The following is a 21099-nucleotide window of genomic DNA, read 5'->3' as shown; positions in this document are numbered from 1 at the left end:
CTCAGTAGCAAGAACAACAATAATGAAACACCTAGGGTATAGCTGTTACAGAAACTTAGATTGCATAACCCCAAACTCCAACACTTATTGAATATGGTGTTCTTGTCCCTTTGGATCAACTGAGACAGACAGCTTATAAAAATTTGCACGTATTATATGATTACTTTACAATGCATTTGGTGCTGCAAAATTCAGAAGGAGTGTAACAGAAGAGATGAACGTTAGACAGATTGTGGTGCACTGGAGGTTAATATTCTGCCCCAGCCAGAACCCCTACAACTATTGCCACAAATTAGGCTTGCCAACATTTTCCCCAAACTCCTGCTGTCACCCCTAATTACTGTCGTGGGGAGTATTTAAAAGCTAATACAGCAGGTCTCAGTATACCTGGAATGTAGTGTTGATTCTCCATTGTCACTTCCAGGTAAGCATTTACTGTACCTCTGTTGTAAACACTTATGCCTCTCCGCTCCTGCCTGCACCATAACACCACCTGGGGCTTGAATCTTCCCTGACTTGCTCCAATGAGAACTAACATCATTGAAATCAAGATCTGAGGGGAAAAAACAAGGTCCACAGCATCAGAACTGGCTGGATTCCACCTCCAGACACACAAGGAAAAGAATAAAAGAGGAGAGAGTAAATAAAACTCCTTGGCAGTGAAGGGAGAGCTTTTCCTAACTCGGGAGCATGACCCCAGAACAGGCTGTGCTGCCTGGACAAAACTGAAAGAGAAAATGAGAGTGCTAAATGCTCTTAGAAGGGCTGTGGTAGCAGGAAAGACAAAGGAAAAAGCAGGGCAGAGAACAATAAACTCCATTCTTCAGAGAGGAAAGTGAAGAGGAGGCTTTGCTGAAAAACTGGGCAGCAGGCCCAAAACACAGCAGCTTCAGCAAGGAGGCCATGAGCCCACAGCGACACAAAGGAAGGAGGCCATTTCTGTAGGAGCAATTAGAGGGGGAACAATAAAACAGTGTTTGTAAAAGAATCAAAGTCCACCCTCCCCAACTCAAAACCAGCACAGTGGAGTTCATATTTCCCATTATTCCTCCAAAAAGTTCTCACATTGCTGATAAAGTCATTGGTTTATTCCATCTGGGCCTCATTCTGAGCAGTGTCATGCTGCATGCACCCTAAAAGTAAATTCCCTCATATACATCATGGCAAATGAGGTGAACTTCATACTCATGACCTCCAGTCTAACTCCTCATCAGAATGATGTGTATGAAAAAGTGAAAACACTTTTAACATTAAGGCAGGGTTGGTGATTGATTTTCATTTAAACAGTTGGTTTTTGGTCAATTTTTTGAAAAGCGTACAAGTTCTAATTATGTGATGATAAGGGACAGGACACAGCAGCCATGGGGCTCACTTCCAGTTTGTATTTTGTTCCTAAAAGCTCATGTTCATCTGCAGGAATGGATTTCCCCTCACCCTCCATCCTTCCCCACTAGTGTCTCCCCCCAAATCTCCTTCCTTTGAAGAATCCGGGATGGCCACAGCTAGAGATGGGACACTGGATGGGGTAGATCAGGGCTCTGACCATTCTCTCTCTCTGGTGCTTTGCTGACTGGCTTTTGTTCAGGGTGTAATTATTCACCATATGTGGGGCTGGGAAGGAATTTCCCCCAGGTCAGATTGGCTGGGAAGTTGGTAGGGGTTTACACCTTCCTCTGCAGCGTATGGGTCACTTGCCAGGATTGCCTGGGTATATTTCAATCATTTCCCTGCTATTGTGGGAGGAATAATTATGACAATGGTGTACCTCAATTCCTCCCATTCTCTGCCTGTGGCACATTGTCTAAACAGCCTGTGGGCTGTTAATACTTTGGTCTAATTTTGGTTGGGTTTAGTGTGCGAGTGCTGGGTGGTGGTCTGTGATACACAGGAGGTCAGACTAGATAATCTGGTGGCCGCTTGTGGCCTTAAAATCTGTGACTTTATGAACACAGAAGCTTGAGGAACGTCTATAAAATACTGCAGGCAGGATATGAAGATGCAGATTTCAGAGTAGTGAGGCGCAATAGAAAAGCTTACTGAGAAACACAAAGAAAAAAACCTGATCAATTCAAACAGTGTGTGGAAATAAGTAACAAAGAAGAGAAAACTAAGGCCTGGTCTACACTAGGCTTTTATGTCGAATTTAGCGCCGTTACATCGAATTAACCCTGCACCCGTCCACACCACGAAGCTATTTAGATCGACATAGAGCTCTCTTAAATTCGACTTCTGTACTCCTCCCCAATGAGAGGAGTAGCGCTAAATTCGAAATGGCCATATCGAATTAGGCTAGGTGTGGATGGAAATCGACGCTAATAGCTCCGGGAGCTATCCCACAGTGCACCACTCTGTTGACGCTCTGGACAGCAGTCCGAGCTCGGATGCTCTGACCAGCCACACCCCGGGAAAATTTGAATTCATTTTCCTGTCTGGGCAGTTTGAATCTCAGTTCCTGTTTGGACATCGTGGCGAGCTCAGCAGCAGTGGCAACGATGCAGAGCTCTCCAGCAGAGATGGCCGTGCAATCTAATAGAAAGAGGGCCCCAGCATGGACTGATCGGGAAGTCTTGGATCTCATCGCTGTGTGGGGCGATGAGTCCGTGCTTTCCGAGCTGCGCTCCAAAAGAAGGAATGCTAAGATCTACGAGAAGATCTCTAAAGCCATGGCAGAGAGAGGCTACAGCCGGGATGCAACGCAGTGCCGCGTGAAAATCAAGGAGCTGAGACAAGGCTACCAAAAAACCAAAGAGGCAAACGGACGCTCCGGATCCCAGCCCCACACATCCCGTTTCTACGAGGCACTGCATTCTATCCTAGGTGCGGCCGCCACCACTACCCCACCAGTGACCGTGGACTCTGAGGATGGGATATTGTCCGCGGCCGGTTCCTCGTCGGACATGTTAGCGGACGGGGAAGATGAAGAAGGAGATGAGGAGGACGAGGCAGTCGACAGCGCTGGCACCGCTGATTTCCCCGACAGCCAGGAGCTCTTCATCACCCTTACCGAGATCCCCTACCAACCGTCCCCATCCCTTACCCCGGACACAGAATCAGGGGAAGGATCAAGCAGTAAGTGCTGTAAACATGTAAACATTTATTTTTAACAGAACTGAAGTATTGACAATATTTAAAATGGCTTATTTCCTAAAGTGCTTTAAACATATAAACATTTATCTGCAACAAAACTGGAATATTTACAATATCAACAAAGGGTTTCACATGATTTTTCTGCCTTGGGCTCTTCACTATTTAGTCCCAACTATTTAAAAAATTTTTTACAATGTCCGGTTATTCATGATTATGCAGCTCAAGACACTCCACTCTTTAGTCCCAGTGCACCTACGCGAAAATGCGGTCAATATGGCCGGGGATAGAGGCGAAATCCTCATAGGAGAACTCCTCGTATGTCTCATGCAGGTACAGTTCCAGCCTGTTCATCAGGTTCCTGGGTAGGGCGATCTTGTTAGGCCCTCCGTGGTAGCACACGTTTCCGCGCCACGCCACAATCAAGTATTCCGGGATCATCGCGCGGCACAGCATAGCGACATACGGCCCAGGTATTTGCATGCTTTCCCTCAGCATGCGTTCCTTCTCGCTGTCCGAGATCCTCATGAGGGTGATGTCGCTCATGATGCCCTGCTTTGAATTAGGGAGGGGAATGTTAGTATTGGGACTGCTTTACAGCCACGCGGTGGAGGGAGAGGGGCAGCATACAGGGATCTTTCCCTGGGACAGCCGCGAAGGGGTGGGACAGGGGCCGAGTTCATGCTTGCCTGATTGCTGGCATTGAGACTGGCATTGCTTTCAATGTGAAAGGAGGCCAGTGCTACTAATAGAGTTTTAAGCAGCCACAAGTCTACGGCTTACCATGATTGCCCGCTACAGAAGTTCAGGTCTGCAGCCACGCTTCTCAGATCACTCCAAGACCACCGCAAGTCCACAGGCACTGAAGGCGAGGGCCGAAAATTCGACCTTGTCCTGAGTGCGCATGTGAGAGGTGCAGTGCATGGTCTTGTTCACAGAGAAAGACTAGGTTCTTTGTGCACAACTTCATTTATCTGTCTCAGGAATTCACTCCCTTTTTACAATTCACACAGACACATCTGCGACTGTCTCCCAACCCAGCCTGTCAGCACACTCCCAGAGGCTAGCGCAGATTAGGCGGAGGAAGAAGAAGACGCGTGAAGACATGTTCTCAGAACTAATGGGTTGCTCCCGAGCCCAGGCAGCCCAGCAGACACAGTGGAGGGAGAACTTGTCACAAATGCACCGAGCAGTCATGGAACGGGAGGAGAGGTGGCGTCAGGAGGACCAACAGGCTACTGAAAAGCTGCTTGGACTAATGAGGTAGCAAACGGACACGCTCCGGCGCCTTGTGGATGTTCTGCAAGACCGGAGGCAGGAGGACAGAGCCCCGCTGCAGTCTATCTCTAACCGCCCTCCCCCGCCACCAAGTCCCACACCACCCTCACTCAAAGTCCAAAGAAGGAGGGGCGGCAAGGGCCGTTAAAACTTTCAGTCAACCCCTGCAGACTGCTCTAGCACTAGAAGGCTCTCATTCCCCAAAATTTGAAAAGTCCTTTCCTACCCACCTCACACAAGCCCCCGTCCAAGTTTCACCCCCCACGTTTCATGTGTGGTTCATAATAAAATATTTGTTTCTGTTCATTACTGTTTCCATCATGTTCTTTTGGAGGAGAGTCTGTCTGAAGGGGGGGAAGGGGCTTGGTAATTGGACAGGACAGTCACCTTTAGCAGGGTACAGAGGCGGGGTCAGGTCCAGCATCAGGACACATACACAGTGCAGTCACTGGTTACCCTGGTCAGTCTTGGAGGTGGTTTTCATGTTCTGGGGGGGCGGGGGGGTTGCTCTGTGACTTTGTGGCGGGGGAGGGCAGTTACAGATCTTATGCAGCAGTCCTTATCCTGGCTCACAGATCCACGCAGCAGGGGATCTGTAACCCTACCCCCCCTGCCAGAAAGTCACATAGCCGACACATACACGCAGTCCACCCCAGGAGTGCTGGCAGGCTCCATTGAAATAACCAGTCCACCACTGCGGAGCCTGTCATTCCGGGAGTTTAGAAGCATCATTTGCATCAGAACACTAAACCCGCCCCACTCCACAGTCTGCGTCCCCGGTTTAAAACATTCCCGCGAAAACAGCAATACAGACAACGGTGTTCATTAACAAAATAGAACTGATTTTATTTTTTGGGAAGGGGAAGGGGGTGAAGGGGGTATGTAACTGGAGAGGATAGTCAAAATGAACTGGGTAAAGAAACGGGGACAGGTTCAGCTTCTGTGTCCACAAACTTAACAGTCACCGGTTAGCCTGCTCAGTCTGGAATCTTGCTTTCAAAGCCTCCCGGATGCACAGCGCATCCCGCTGGGATCTTCTAATCGCCCGGCTGTCTGGCTGGGCGTAATCAGCAGCCAGGCTATTTGCCTCAACCTCCCACCCCGCCATAAAGGTCTCCCCCTTGCTCTCACAGAGATTGTGGAGCACACAGCAAGCTGCTATAACAATGGGGATATTGGTTTCGCTGAGATCACAGCGAGTCAGTAAGCTTCTCCATCTCCCTTTGAGACGGCCAAAAGCACACTCCACTACCATTCTGCACTTGCTCAGACGGTAGTTGAACAGTTCTTTTTCTGTGTCCAGGGCGCCAGTATAGGGCTTCATGAGCCAGGGCATTAGCGGGTAGGCTGGGTCCCCGAGGATGACTGTAGGCATCTCCACATCCCCAAGAGTTATTTTGTGGTCTGGGAAGTAAATACCTTCCTGCAGCCGTCTAAACAGACCAGAGTTCCTGAACACGCGAGCGTCATGAACCTTGCCCGGCCATCCAACGTTGATGTTTGTAAAACGTCCCCGATGGTCCACCAGTGCTTGCAGCACCATTGAAAAGTAGCCCTTTCTGTTGATGTACTGGCTGGCCTGGTGGTCCGGTCCAAGGATAGGGATGTGAGTCCCATCGATAGCCCCACCGCAGTTTGGGAATCCCATCGCGGCAAAGCCATCTACGATGACCTGCGCGTTTCCCAGGGTCACTACCTTTGAGAGCAGTACCTTAATGATTGCGTTGGCTACTTGCATCACAACAACCCCCACGGTAGATTTGCCCACACCAAAGTGGTTCGCGACTGACCAGTAGCTGTCCGGCGTTGCAAGCTTCCAGAGGGCTATGGCCACTCGCTTCTGGACAGTCAGGGCTGCTCGCATCCGGGTGTCACTGCGCTTCAGGGCAGGGGACAGCAACTCACAAAGTTCGAGGAAAGTCCCCTTCCGCATGCGAAAGTTTCGCAGCCACTGGGATTCATCCCAGACCTGCAGCACTATGCGGTCCCACCAGTCCGTGCTTGTTTCCCGGGCCCAGAATCGCCGTTCCACAATATCCACATGACCCATTGCCACCGTGATGTCCTGGGCGCTGGGGCTCGTGGTTTCTGACAGCTCTGTGCTACTCTCCGACTTCAGGCCATCACGGCGGTGTCGTAGCCTCCTCGCCTGATTTCTCTGCATCTGCCTCAGGGAAAGGTGTATGATAAGCTGCGAGGTGTTGAGAACGGCCACAACTGCAGCGATGGTCGCAGCGTGATCCATGATCGCAGTGCTGTGGCGTCCGCGCTGTCACTGACCAGAAAAGTGCGCGAACTGATTTCCCGCCGGCGCTTTCAGGGAGGGAGGGAGGGCGTTAGTGACGGACGGATGACAACACATTTTTTTACCCAGAAGGCATTGGCGGCTCGACCCAGAATTCCAATGGGCAGCGGGGACTGCGGGAACTGTGGGATAGCTGCCCACAGTGCACCGCTTCCAATATCGACGCTCGCCCCGTTAGTGTGGACTCACAAAGTCGAATTACTCTCCTTAGTGTGGACACACACGTTCGACTTGGCAATATCGATTCCACATATTCGATTTAAGTAAAATCGAACTACCCTCGTAGTGTAGACATACCCTCAGTGTGTGACGATGTGGTAGAAAATCCCAGCACTCCTGGAAAATGTACCCAGCTTGAGAAACAGAATGCTACAAATGTCATGAAGTGGATGCTAACTGGCATCATGCAGATTTCAATGCAGAAGGAGGTGAAGGTGGTAAAAAAAGACCCAGAGTAAGAGGAGATGGCCACAGCAATAGAAACTACTAATGGCACTAATATATGAGTGAGACAGTGCTTAGAAAGAAGTGCCACTTCTTCTGCTACCCTATGGTAGCAAGGAGAAATTTATGGAAACTTATAATCGCAGCTTAATAGCAGATTCAACAGCAAATATAACAGATCAGCAGATAAATACACATAGATACACAAATTGGATCTGAAAGCGTCAAAGAGCATGGAATTTGTAGCAGAGGAAAGTTGAAAAGTCAGCTCCTTGGGTGAGAAAATTGAAGTTTTCCACCAAATATTTTGGTCCTTTTGGGGTTTAAATAAGTTCACCTCACTGGAGAGCTTGCAGACTGCTGTTATAAAAGTCAATACCCATGAACTTCCTTTTTCCAAAAAACCCTGGCTCATATGGTGCCTGGGCCAGGCTGTCAAGAGAGCTTTAGAGTTTCCGCTGACAAATCTTATGATGGACCTGATGGAAGAGGATGCTCTGCCTGGTCACACTGGTAAATAAACTAGGAATTGTGAATTGTTCCTTCAGCTAGAGGAAGCAAAGGTAAAGAAAGCCAAAAAAACAGGGCGGCGGGGGGCGGGGGGGTGAGGGCACAGATTAGAACTGAAAGGGAAAAGATAAAACCTAAAACCAAAAAAAAGAGAGAGGCCAAATGTCATACGGTCAATGTGAAGAAAAAGGGCAAGCCTAAAGTCAAAGAGAAGAGAGAAACACATATATTAGGCTGGCTTTCTAGTAATACAAGACAAAATAACTCACTCGGCTGATTTGGAGGTTCAGGTAGTCTACCCTGTCCTTCTGTTAAAGTTTAGGTCTCGTTGGACTTTTAGTATGACTGAGTGTTAGAAGCTGAAATAGGGGAGATTTGCTGAAAGCACTTAGAGCTAGTGTTGTGAGATTCAGTATACCTGGAAGCATTGTTGACTCTCTCTGTTACTTTCCAGTAGTTTCTAATAAAGCACTTCTCTGTTGTGAGCACATGAGCCTCTCTGTGCTGCTTGCTCCCGCCTGCATCACAACATGACAATTATCAGCAAGAACCTGATTCCCCAGAAGGTAGAACCAGTGAATAGAAGAAGGAAAGAAATATACCAGGGTGAAATCTTAGTTCCATTGAAGTGAATGACAAAGCTCTCCTTGTCTTCCATGGAACCAAGATTTCACCATGGAACTAGGAAGAGAGCTGGGAGAGTGTATTTGGAGGCCAGATGGCTGTTCTCCTTCATTTGTGCCAACATTTTCTTCTGAGCAAAAGGAAGTTCTAATCCCCTTCCACACTTTTTCTATAGCATCGCGGATAGGGTGACCAGATGTCCTGATTTGATAGGGACGGTCCCGATTTTGGGTCTTTTTCTTATATAGGCTCCTATATACCCCCCCACCCCCTGTCCCGATTTTTCACACTTGCTGCCTGGTCACCCTAATCGCATATGCAAAATAGAAATATTTAACATTTGCATACTGCCTTAAAAACACCTTAACTTTATGCTGATGCTTAATGTGGTTGTGCAGATTCTTGTATTCCAGGAAACTGTCTGCATTGATCTGCCCATTGCTATCTGAAGAAATAGTTCTTGCTTTTGTGGGTGTTTGATTTTAGGTTATGAACAATTACAAAGAGAATTGGCCCTCTTTAAAGGTTTATAACATATGTAGTAATATATATTGTACAGGACTCCCCTTTAAAATAAGACTTATAAAAATGATTAAAGTCAACTACTATTTTTCTTACAATTCTGCCAGATGTGTGCAATATCTGATGATACACAATTTCAATATGAAATTATAGAGCTAGCAATTAACTTAAGGCTCTCAAATTCTATGGCAGATTGCATGCATTGAGTGCCAAAATACCCATGCACTTCCTAATAATGATGATCAAATAATACTATGAATACTGTTCTTTTAGGGATTACCATTTTTACTTCAGTTTTCCATAAACGGTGACAAGACTGGGGGAAGGAATTCACATTTTAAGCATATCAATTGCAAATGAACTAAAATGCCAATAACTGACTCACCTAAATGACCTCATATTCAAAGTAGCTATGTTGTTATTCTCTATTCTAGGATATCCATATTTTAATGCCATTCACAGAGTAATGCGGTGACAAAATGTCATTTTTATCAAAGTGCTTGTACAATTCAAAACTGGCTGATCAATTGATGTCACTGCTAGAAATATAACTTTTGAGGATTCTGTGAGTAAATTTTTCATTTACCTTTCTTTCTTAAAATGGAGCTGTTGTGTTACTTCTACTTCTAGTGGAACAATCAACAATAATCAGCCAGGACATATTTATACGTAGCAGTGATGTGTTAGCTTTCCCATTTGGAGGTATTAAATCTCAGATAGCAATACCTAACATGTCATTGGGAAAGCAAAATCCTTTGCTTTGAGATCTGAGATCCATACAAGCCAATACTCTCGGAGTTGAAACTGATCATCTCTGCTGCTAGAGGCTTTTATCGTATACTACTACATGATTCACCTCGTTAACTTATAGTAAACAAATTTCAGTAGCTTTGTTGTACTATTGTTTCTCACGGCCCTTGGGTAATGGTACTCTTTTTAGCATCTTAATAGATATGCCTGCTTTAAATGTTTAAAAAGCCAGTGCTAAAAACAAGTAGCGTGCATAGTATTCTGTCCTGTATACGCACCTTAGAATGTGACTGTGGACACAGAACTTTCATTTCACCCCTTACAATCCTCCTGTGCATGCTTTATGTTTGTTGCAATGTTTCAGGTTATGTCATATGACGAGAGAATAGATCTGAATCTATTATTTAGGTGTTAGTTTTAATGAGGATTTTGTATTAACTTTCTACGTAGGGAGAGTGAAATCCTAGCTCCACCAAATTCAGTGGTAAAATGCCCAATGACTTTAATGGGCCAGGATTTCACTCAGAAAATTTGACTATAAAGCATTAGATAGACACAAATAGAGATGAGTATATACAATAGAAATACTCCACTTCTATTTAGTTATATTTGTTATAAACAACTCTTTCAATGACCACTGATCCATTGGGAATTGGTCAGTATATCCACTGAGTTCCACAGAATATTACACTAGCCCACTTCTTTCCTGTAGCCTTCCAAAACTGATTTTTATGCTGGCCTTGTCCCCTCATCTTACTGTGGTAGAATTGCTATCCTGTTTTATCTGAATTAGATTATATTTGTCTGTCAGAATTGGATTGTAAGCTTTTTGGGGACAAGTTATATATCTCTTGTGTAATGAATATTTGCTGCATATATATGACTTACTTCATAAATATTAAATGTTAACATGGATGTATTTAGGATATTATGAACTATGGTGTATTTTTATTAGTACATGGTATGATCACTGTATATTAATTTTATATTATCAACTAACACAAGCTTTGGTTAATTATAGAACAATCTGCCACATAGAAAATTGGAGGCCTTCTTTGAATACGTTAAATTTAATTCCAAACCGATGTAATAAATAATTTTCATGTGCTGCTTCTGAATAGGATTTGGGCACTAAGTAAATGTAAATTTTGAATTCCAGGAGGTTGGCTGTATGAAAATAAGCAAAAGAAAAATATTTAAATTGTCTGAGTATAGTGTTTAAAAGAGAAAGGCAAGCAGTGTACAGCTTGAGTTTAAACCCTTCCAAGTTTGGTTTAATAAATGTTTGAAAATATTTTCTTGTGCTCAGAAGTTGCATACATGGGTTCACAGGACCTGAAATTGGAGATGTTTGACTCCTAATGATTCTGGTTTTCCCATTGGGGAGGAGGGATAGCTCAGTGGTTTGAGTGTTGGCCTGCTAAACCCAGGGTTGTAAGTTCAATCCTTGAGGGGGCCATTTGGGGATTTAGTTGGGGATTGATCCTGCTTTGAGCAGGGGGTTGGACTAGATGATCTCCTGAGGTCCCTTCCAACCCTAATAATCTATGATTGTTAAACATATTGTGAACCCATAGGCAAGGCTGAAGTTCATGCATATTTTCACAAGTTTGCCTTGGTCAATCAGACAGTTGCTATATTAGAAAATACAACATGACCTTTCCCAGCTTTGACTCTGAAATGCACTAGTCAAGAGGCAGCCTTAAAATGTTTACAAATATCCAGCAAAAACATTCACATGCAGCTTTGACAAAATTCAATCAAATTCTTGCTTGTTCACAAACCCAGATGAAACTTCAACCAGGTTTGTTTTGAGTGACTGCATTTTATGTTCAAGTTGAAATGCTTTGCACAGCTTCTAGTGGATGGTCACTATTGTTTCCTCGGGGTTTTTAATGCGCTTGTTTGAATGGTCACATGTTTTTTGAGAGGTTGTTCATACAAAGAAGCAAAGAAATGAATCATTAAATTGTTATGTTTGCAGCAGGTGTATTATGCTTTCAGGCTAAGTATAATCACATATTAGCAAGTCAAAAGTGAAAGGAATTTTTTTGTAAAGAATAAAAACGCATATGTAAAAACGACTGCTTAGATGATAATTGAGGCATCACTGAATCAGGTCTCGGTAATGTTTGTTCAATGCTAAAGGAAAGGAGAGCCTGAGCAATGATCTAGTAGCTGTTTCACGTGGTTACCATTGCCACGGAAACCACTTCTCTTTTCTCTTCAAGTTCTTGTTTGAAGTCTGAATCTTAGACATGCTAGATTGCACCATGTAATGAACAACTGTGGCAAGGGTAAAAAAATCACAAATACTAAAATGAAATAAAAATAATGCAGGAAAATAATTGGCCAGGGTTTTAAATTCTTTGACTAGACCTACGGAACCTTTCCTATTTACCCTCCAAAAATGTGGATAACATTATTAGGAGAGGCTCTTTTTTTGTGTGCAATCAATATCTATTAAACTTCAGTATACATTTGAAGCTCAGAAACAGTCAGTCAGAATCAGGTAGCCATCCTCAAAATACAGGCTATTCTGAGCCATAGTACCTTAGACAAATGGAGCCAACATCTGATAATCCTAGCTATATTTTCTCCTTTTCATCATGTCTTGTCAGCATAGGGATTTTTGTGTGTGTAAGAATTATATGGTGAAATTGTATATCTTGGGGAAATTACTGCTTCAGCTAAGGAGTTGTTTATAAATATGTCTTGTGTTTTATTGTCAAAAGAAGCGTTGAGAACTTATAGCAGCTTCCCTTTCATGATCTCAGAGATTTCAGAGAATGAAGCCATCTAACAGGAATCAGAGAAAAATAATTAAGAAAACATGTGTTGCATGATTTATTAAAAAAAAAGGTGAAAGCCTTTGGAAAATTAACTTAAATTAAGTTAGAGTTTCAGTCTGGCTTCTCTGGTACAGCTCAGGGATGCGGCAAGGTGGGGATAGGCTGGTATACTAATTCTCTTCTGGCATAAAGGTCCCTTAGGGACTCTTCAACTGCTCTAATTAATTTTGGGGTTGGGCTGGTGCTGAATCAGAGAGCTGTAACTGAGACCTTAGATGCCAGGGAGAATTGAGCCCTTAATTTAAAAAAATATATCTAACAATGATAGCCTGCTTAACACTGGACAAATGCCTTTGGAATTTCTTGCCTCTCATTGTCTTGCACAATATTCATAATCTATTTCATACTGATATGAGCAATAATGTACTTAGCATCCTCCCTCTCTTTAGCATTTTCATATTCTTCTCTTCCAGACCCTCCTCATAAAACCTATTCACTGAATAGCAGTCATCATTATCTATTAAGAGTCTGGTTTTCTAGTCTGATATTTTACCCAATGTAAATTAGCTCTTATAATCTCAACATCTGTGATTCATTTTGATTATATAAATCCTTTGGTCTTGTCTCTCCTTGAAATACTGGACATTGAGCATTCATGTTTCTTTGTGCATTTGATAGCTTCTGTTCACTTATCTTTGTAGGCAGCCCGCCCTTTGCTCCATAGATAACTGCTGGGAGAAAAAATTGAGACATGGATGATATCTTAGATTTACCAGATGTTCTCTACCATATTTTTATTCTTTGATTTATTTCCTGTGGCTTTTAATCATTTCACTAGCATCCCTGAATACATATCTGCACATGCTGCATCTTTTACTTTCCTCCCATGTGGATCAATTATGGGATATTTCAGTTTTACCTTCTTTAGGTTTGTCAACAATCTACACGACCCCCCCCCCTTAGACATTTTCCATTAGGCATCAGTGCTCCTAGGTTTTCTCAAATAAGTGAAACATAATCTATTGATATCAAATGGTTAAATCTGACCCCAGTTACATATTCATGCTTTTGTCACTTTCAATCTGGTTTATAGGAAATCTCTTTCATACAAGTTATAAACAATTCAAATGATTTTGTATAGCCTCATTTTACCCTTTTTCCTTATGTGTAATTTATAGCCGTTGGCAATTAATCTGTAAGTAGCTGGGTTTTAAATACTTTATGCTTTCCAGTTACTTTGTTTGAAGGCCCCAGTGTGTTTGTTTCAGTGTTAGCAAACGCCCGTTCACAGTGAACTCTGTATTTATAATAGTGCTTTAGTTTGCTTATGCAATATACACAGACTTCTCATGGGTTTTGTAAATTATTGTTATACAGAAATTGAGAGATGAAATGAGAGAAAATGAGAGAAAGGGGGAAAGATGAGAAGACAAAGGCAATGTGGACATACAGCCATTACTTTGCCCTGTCATAGCACCTCTCATCTGAGGAACTCCCAAATGCTTTATACTTCTCATGAGGGAGCCTATATATACTGTATACTCAAGCAACCCACATTTCTACTATAATTCATCACTCATAACATCCCTGTGAAGTAGGTAAAATTGCTTCAGTTAAGACTAATGATCATCTACCATTGCAGACTATGTACTCCAGATGGTGTTCCTCAGACAGTACAGCCACAGTGATAGATACTTGATCTAGAGTGAAATATCAGAGGCAGTCTTGGAATTATAAAACATCCCTCATCAGAACCAATGTTGACTATAATAATACTCAGATGCATATTCATTCTGGTTTAAAAATAAATTTTATAACAACTTTTCTGACTTTCCTTACAGAAGTAGCAGGGTACTGAGGTTCTGAATAGCAAGATAAGCACATGAGTAACTTTAAGCACATGTGCTTAACCTCACTAAACTTGGGTCTTGCTTATTCTATAGCAGATCTTCCAGGGCCTCATGAAAGAAAACCTTTCAAAGACCCATGTCTACTGTTCTGGACTACATTAATATGGAAATTTGTACCAAATCTGTATATGCAAAGAACATAACACACAAAGGTACTAAAAGTAATTGGAGACTCATTACAAAGTAGCAATAGCATCAACAGGAGAATCCAAAGTTCAAGTATCTTTGGTTATTCAGTGTTTCCATTGACGACATCAAACACAATTGTTACTTAGATAAAGTCAGTTTAATTTATTGCAAAAATTTGTAGTCTAAAGTACAAGATTTAGTGAAAATTTACACCCTGTATAGAAGACATTGAATAAGATACTGATTTTTTTAAAAAGAAAATCCTTATTTTTCATGAATAAGTGCAGAGAAAATGGCACTAAGACCTCACCACTACAAGAAAATTTTCACTCTGCTGAATTTTTCATTGAAACCTCAACTGCTTAAAATAAATGGTGTCCATCCAAATGCAAACAGGGAATGAAAAATAAAAGTTTAGGCATCTGTAAAGCTCAGATCTGTTAGAGTTTATTATAAAGTTACTAAGTCACTGTCATATCATGCAAAAAAATCCATGTAGGATATACAAAATAAGTGCTTCATATTCCAACACTTAAGCTGAATACAAAAATTCATCCCTACTCTATAAAACCAACATTTATTTTTTGGCAATAATAGTGGAAAAGGAATGTCTGGTCCTGTTGTCTACACATTTTATACAGATGGTCCCAAGCCACAATTCTGGATCTTTCCATGCCCAAACTTTGTGAAAGTCTAGATTGGGATTCATACTCAGAACACTTCCACTTGGGAGCCTCTCAATATTTTTTTGCATCTGATCTCTGTTGTCTCAGTGGCTAGCCTTTTCACCTTAAATTTCCCACTATTGCTATCAGTGGTGGAGTTCTGGAAGCATCCGCAGGAGCTCTGGTATAGAAAAGGCTCCCACAGCACTAGCATGTCACTAATACTAATGCTCCCAATTTTGTTCTTAAAGGGAGCTAACCTGGTATTAGCAACAGTGATAGATTATTAAAGGAAAATGAGAAGGCTAATAAGACCTTATAATCTGCTTTGCTGTGGTGAGTCGGAATCTTTCAGGGCAACTGCCATCAGCTTCTGCAGAATTTGAATTTTCATGAGTTTTTTTTTAAAAAGCTAAATTTCTACCCTTCATGGTGTGAAGAAAACTTCCCAAATGCAATGTCACCTTCCCAAGTCAGTAGGTAGTTTCTGTGCCTCTGCTGTTGCTCAGAATTTTCATCACTCTGTAGTAGAGGTAAACTGACTCAAGGCTTCTCAGTTTTAACTGATGCTCTTCAGAACTTTGAGGGCAGTGTAAAGTGTTTTTGGTACATGGTTATATTCTGTTATGTATTGTAATGAATGTTGCTGCAATTCAAAATGGAGTTTAAAAATTCAAGATGACGCATATGATAGGAAGGGTTTGAACTCCATCTTGGTACCCTTTCTTCATGGCATTTTCCCACCAAAACTCTGTTTCCCATCAGAACTTGAGGGACTGAAAACTGGTTGGAACCGGTTGGGGACAGTGCCTGTCAGTGTGTGCCTTAGGAATTGGCGCCACAGAGAGCATATAAGGGACTGTCAGTGGTGACGCTGCTGCTGTCCACCATTGAGGCAGCCACATCCAGTTTCTTTGTGCAGCATCGGATCAAGAGCATCAGATAAAGATTTCAGCTACTAACACTCTGCCAAGGACTCTTATACTTACCTGATTCCTGTGTTCCACCAAGGGACCCAGAAACGGCTTTGCTATCAGCCCAGATCTGTTGATCTCCTGCTTCGGCGGTAGAGAGCCAAATCCTCCGATGTTCCAGAGATCCTGAGATGGACCATCAGTTGTTGGTGACCTCCATCTGCAGTAGAAAAGAGACAGTAATTATTTTTCAGGCACTTAATAGTTTAACCAAGGGACAGTTTAAGGGTCTGGGCTTTATGCCCCTTGCTGGAATCTATTCGTGGGTATTTGTAGTGTTCCCCATATTAAGTCTTCCCCGGTTGTATCTATCCCTTAATAAATCTTCTTTCTGTTTAACGTTATATTCTCTCTATCCTTTATTTCAATGCAACACGGGTGGGAAGCACATAGATTTCTAATTCTCCCAGTTGATAGATGCTGGTAGGAGTCGAACCTGTTGTATATGTCATCTCCTTATTATTCCACACAGAGATTTTGGGGTAACAGCAGCAGGTCATCTCTGTTACTGCTTGGCGGAGGGCGGGGAGTTCTGAGCAGCAGTAGAGACAATGGAGAGGATAATTCTAAAATAAGAACTGGCATTAGACTAGCAGAGACACTCATCTTCTTGCATCAACCAGAAAGCTGCTGGGAGGTGCAGAAATGCAGACACACACACAGATCACAGCAGGTAGGAGGCTGATGGAAGGGTAGAGCAGAGGAAAACCCCAACACCCTCCTTGCAGCAGTGAAGATGCTGTAGAGTGGGAGTGCACTACAGAAAATAGTAGAATGCTCCTTCCCCCTTTCAGAACCCAGACAGAGTTTTGGAAACTGTTGTGAATTTATCAGACAGTCCTCTGTGTAGTGGAGTTGAGATGGAAATGTTGATTTGGGGTTATGTGGACCTAAGAGAGCACATGGGGGAGAGAGAGAGAGAGAGAGAGAGAGAGAGAGAGAGAGAGAGAGAGAGAAGGTAGCTGATAGGATAAGTTAGAAAAATAAAAGTACAGAAAACATTATATATAGGGGAAGAGACAGAGAACACAAAGAGAAATGTGCCATGAACTAAGGTGGGGGCTGGGGGGTGGGAAGAGAGAGAATGTGTGGGAGGGGGAGAGAGAAGGAAGAACAAAAAGCAGGAGACATGGAAAGTTCATTTAAAATGCAATAAAATTTAGAGAGGTGATTGACAAGATGTTATAAACAGTTCTCAATAAAGAGCACTAACTGCTTTATTCCATTACATTGTGGACAGATGTGGCAGTTCAGGTTTTTTTTCCTACACAGTACTTTATGAAGGTTTAATTCAGTTCAAAAATCAGTGTTTAAAAATTTGTCCAAGTAATTATTGGAAAATGTAATATGAACTATTCCAAAGTAATCCACATTTTTGCTGCAACTCCTCCAATTCTTGCAGATACTACAAGTTTCAAAGTGTGTTAATTGTACATCACTTTTTCTTGCTTACATTAATGGGAACGGAGGAGCCACCCGTTTCTGATGTTGCTTGAACTCTCTCATTATTGCAGCTACTTCCCTTTGGCTGTTTGAGATAACATATGAATTTTTGGATCAGAATATCAGTGCCCCACTTTTAGGGATGCTTAGGAATCATTTGGTTGTACAAGAAAGTGATTTGATCAATATTATTTGGTTTCCATGAAATTGTTTCCAGTGACAAATGTCTGATATCAGTGGAATTATGACCTTAATTTTCTCTTTGAAACATGTAACATAAGAACATCCATACTGGGTCAGACCAAAGGTCCATCTAGCCCAGCATCCTATCTTCCGATAGTGGCCAATGCCAAGTGCCCCAGAGGGAATGAACAGAACAGGTAATCATCAAGTGATCCATCCCCTGTTGCCCATTCCCAGCTTCTGGCAAAATATGTATCAGATAATATTACCATCATAAATATTATTCTGTCATTTCAGTTATTTTGGAGTCCAAAGTAAAGCTTTAGAGTCACTTTAATGTCACTATTACTGTAGTGGACCGGTTTCCAATGAGAGGAAGTCACTACAACATCTGTCTTTCTTATTTTGCCTACATACTCATGCATACCATTTTGCTATTTCATGAATCTCTGGAGTATAGCATAAGCTGAGATTTAATTACTTGAAATCTGCTGTTTCAGCTGATATTTTGGCAAACTGCTGGCCTGCAGTACCTTATACAATTTTTTTTTTATCCTTCACGGAGAGTGGCTAAATTGGCAGCAGACTTTGCGTGCCAACTTAACATATTTTCCATTGCAGAGGTTTTCTGGTAAGATATTGGTGATGTGCATAATTGAGAGTACATGACAAGAAGATAGTCCTGTTTGTTTATCATCGTTCCATGTATTTGTACTTTCTCAGTATGAACCATGAGGTTAAAACATGGAGGTAAGTCATAGCGTAGTGCTGTACCATGTTTATTAGGGGAGATGTGTCTTTGCTAGGAATTTACTGCATATTTCCATCTACAATATGTCTTAAAGGAGGAAATACCTGCCTTTTACAGACCATTTTGTCTTACTATAGCCATGTTAACGTTGGCCACTCATTGATAAGTAAGAGTTGTAGCAATGTGCTTTCATATCAACTCTCTGTGCCTTTGAATAAAGAAGGTGCATTCCCTTATCGGTTGTGTAATTAGGCTGGATGTTTCAACAGCAGGGAATACAATGCTAACCCCCTTTTTTAAATAAATAAGCTATTTTGAATCCAGCATAATTTCTCAGTAAAAGCAGCTCACTATCTAGGCAGAACAAGGGCAAAACTAAGAGGTAGTTTCCCACTTCCTTTTGCATTGTAATTCTCTTTTTTTCTCATTAATATATAAATACTTCTGCTGATATTGCCTAGGCAAAGAGGCTGGACGTAAAGGGTTAGTTTGTAGGTTTCAATACAACTTATAAGGATTTCTGAACTATTCCAGGTGCTTAGTTGGATCTTTTTATGAGAGGAAGGATGGAACAGTAGTTAGGACACTAGCCTGGGTTCAGTTCCCAGCTTTACCACAAACTTCCTGTGTCACCTTGGAAAAATCATGTAGTCTCTCTGCACCTCAAGTGGTCATCTGTAAAATGGGAATGGTAACACTTCCCTGCCTCACAGGGGTGTTGTAATGATAAATACATAAAAGATTGTGAGTCACTCATGCAATTATAATGAGAGCCATATAAGTATGATAGATAGGCAGATATATAGGTGCTCTGTAAATGTTAAGGTTCAGCATTCTCTTCAGTAAGCAAATGACTAGATTTAAAAAAAAAATCTTAAGCATAAAGGGTCTATACAATTTTATTAAAAGGGACTAACAGATTTGTATTCTGCAGCATATCTTACCTTTTTCTATTGGCAGTAGCATTATTAGTACTAATTGTTTGGGTTGGGGGGAGAGGGGAAGACAGGAGACTGAAGCTAGCTATCATGTTAAAAATACTTTATGGGCAAGTTTCTGCATTTATCTGTATTCTAGAAATGCCTTTAAAAAAAACCTCATTCAATATCAGAAGAAACCACTAGATGTAATACAAATTTGAACTTAAAGACTAATTGAGAAATCAGTTTTATTCTACTTTCCCAAGCAACCAGCAGGAATGATAACTCTCTTGTTAGTTTTCCTATTCATGTAGCAGTGTCTGCAGATTGTAGAAAACAAATTACTCGGTCCTAAAATTGTGAATGCTAGGACTGTTCACCTACATAGGTACCACTTCAATTATGATTAAAAGTAGAGGGAAATATACAACATACAAGAATTCCAATACTTAGGTTATTTCAGAAATAGTGCCAGGATTTTAAGTATCTTTGGCATCTGTGTTCACCTTGTGGCATCCATGTTTAGCTTCAAAGCAGTGTAGGCTGCAGTGGTAAAACATTACAGATGGTGCATACCGTAAGCAGGGATGGGGCTGCCAAGGGAAGGGATAGGGCAGAGGGGGCACTTTGCTATGGGCCCCCCATTTGCAAGTGATGTTGCAACCTGGCACACTGCACCACAGAGCCACACACTGACATTTGGTCCAGTGACCCCTTATTCCTGACAGAGGGTGGCCCTGCCACCCCTAAAATGAGTGGTTCAGTTGTGCATACCATATGAAAAATTATTGAAAAATTATTGAAAAATTATTTGAAATCAGGGAAGTGTTCTGCTTAAAAAATAGAAGGCATACTATGACTAATAAATAAGATATTGATGTGTGATCTCTGACTATTTAATTATTATATTTAATAATTAAAAATTAATGACTCAAAGAAGCAGAATCAAAACACTATATTTGGCTTTAATTGATAGACCAGTCATGCAAATCTGTAAACATTTGAATAATATTATTTTAAAAATGATCAATTAGCATATTTTCTTTTACTAATATTTGATAACCAAATAACTTCTTAGGTCCTCTTTGAGTTATATTTCATTCAAAACATTTCCCTGCAAACAGATTATTTTAGAAATATAATGACATTTATTTCCTTTGTAGTGCACTTTTCAGCAGAAACTAGACATTGGCTTTTGAGCTGGAAAGCCCGTGACTGCCAGAGACTTGTACAGGTTTGGTTTTCTCACACGACTCAGTAGTAAGTCTGGCTGGACAATAAAATTGCATTTGCAGGTGCTTACTACAGATGGGGATTGGAAATTTAATTTAAAATTAGACTATCCATGCATAGTGCTCTTGGACAAACTCAAGAGGCCAAAAATTGAAAGCATGGATGCTACAGTATTTTTAAAAACTAATAAACCTCAAAGCTGGATTAACTCTGCTTCTCTAAACCATGAATCTTTTCTAGATTGCCTGTGTCAGATTGACAAAAGCCTCAGTAACTTTTAAATACATTTAGACTTCATCTTTGCCACTGTAATGTATTCTCTTACCTTCCCAATGCAGTCAGTGTAACTCAACTATCTTTTCCCTTTGTTTGCCTTTAAATTCTTACAGGCTAAACACAGAGGCAGATTGTGGGGCCCTGGGCCAGAGCAAGTGAGGACCCCTCCCCACTCCTTCCTCCTGCAGTCCCTACTCCCCCAACCCCAGCACTCCTGCTGGGGAAATGGGGTCGGGGCGCGGGGGCCTTGCCATGCCAGCCCGGCGCTCCTGCAGGCTTCTCCTGCTCTCTGGCAGGAGCACCAGG

This window comes from Terrapene carolina, unplaced genomic scaffold, assembly GCF_002925995.2.
Source record: "Terrapene carolina triunguis isolate 2854851 unplaced genomic scaffold, T_m_triunguis-2.0 Scaffold210, whole genome shotgun sequence".
Classification (NCBI taxonomy): Eukaryota; Metazoa; Chordata; order Testudines; family Emydidae; genus Terrapene; species Terrapene triunguis.
This window is presented reverse-complemented; position numbering follows the sequence as displayed.